Source organism: Theobroma umbraticum, unplaced genomic scaffold (assembly GCF_002168275.2).
Source record: "Theobroma umbraticum cultivar Fairchild unplaced genomic scaffold, ASM216827v3 scaffold_30.0, whole genome shotgun sequence".
NCBI lineage: Eukaryota > Viridiplantae > Streptophyta > Magnoliopsida > Malvales > Malvaceae > Theobroma > Theobroma umbraticum.
Genome location: NW_018397254.1, coordinates 14941166 through 14942492, shown reverse-complemented (window position 1 = coordinate 14942492; position 1327 = coordinate 14941166).

Genomic DNA, 1327 nt, shown 5'->3' with positions numbered 1-1327 from the left:
AGATAGGAAGGCTACGAATTACTTATTTCAACAATATGACCTGGCCCCCACATTGTTAGCTTTAAAATTGATTTTAGTTTTGAAATGACAAAATTGAATGATCTCAATATGCTTTGAAATTAAATGAGAATGATTTTGAACTTGAAGAACATTCCTTAAAGTGTTTTGAAGTTATTTGTAAAAAGAAAAATCTATTGGAACACTTTAAAACACAAGCTCTAGCTAATAGAATCAAATTCTGTAAGTGAAGCATTGATTCTTTACAAAACAGAAAGCAATATCTCTTCTCTATAACAAGAAGAATAAACCTTTCAATAAGTAAGCATTGATTCTTGATCAAACAAAAAGCTACTGGAAGTGGAAGAATCGATGTCTGAAAAACAAAAGATCGATTCCTAAAAGGTAGAAACATAATGAAAAGACACTGAAAAAGAAGAACCAACTTCTCAAGTATCCAATGATCGATTCTCAAAGCTGTAAAAACAAAAGATTGGAAACTTGTTGAATAAGCAAGGGTGGAGACAAAGACAAGAATGGAAAAAGAAAAATCAAATTTAAAATTTCAATTTGGCGTTCAATGGATAAAAAGAATCAACTTTTGGAGAACGTAACGATCGGTTCTCACAAAACAAAATGCTCCAAACTTGAAGTGAAGCAGGAAAAACAACTGCTCAGGAACGCGCTAATCAATTCTCGCCAAACAAAAAGCATCAGACTCAAATTAAAGCGATAATAATCGATGAATCAAGAGTAGAAAGATCGATTCTTAAAAAACAGAATGTCTTTGGTAGCAAAAGAATTGACTTCTCACATGTCTATTGATCGATTTCTGAAGGTCGACTAATGTAATTCAAATGGTCCCAACTTTTGAAAATTGAGCAAAAAGTTCTCTTTAACAAGCAGAAATTTAAAAGACTTATAAATACCTTTGTGAATGACCTTTTCAAGAGAGAAAAATAACTAGCAAAAAAAGAGAGCAAGAAAATCACTCCAAAAAGAAAAAAAAAAGTAAAATTTCTCAAAGTTCATTCCTTTCTCTCTTTAGAGTAAACTCTCAAAAACAACGTATTATTTCTTAAGCTTACATTTTTTGATCCATCTTCATTCTTTTATACTAATCTCACCTCATCAGCCTTTTTAGAGGTTTAAAGCTTTTTAATTCATTATTGTAAATTTATACCTCCATAGCGAAAGGTAGAAAGGTTATACCTCCTTGAAAAGGTAGAGAGCTTGCGCTTAATCTTTGAAATGCAATGTTGTAAAGGTTATACTTGTTAAAAGATTGCACTTGATCCTTAAAAGGTAGTTACTTGTCAAGGTTATGCTT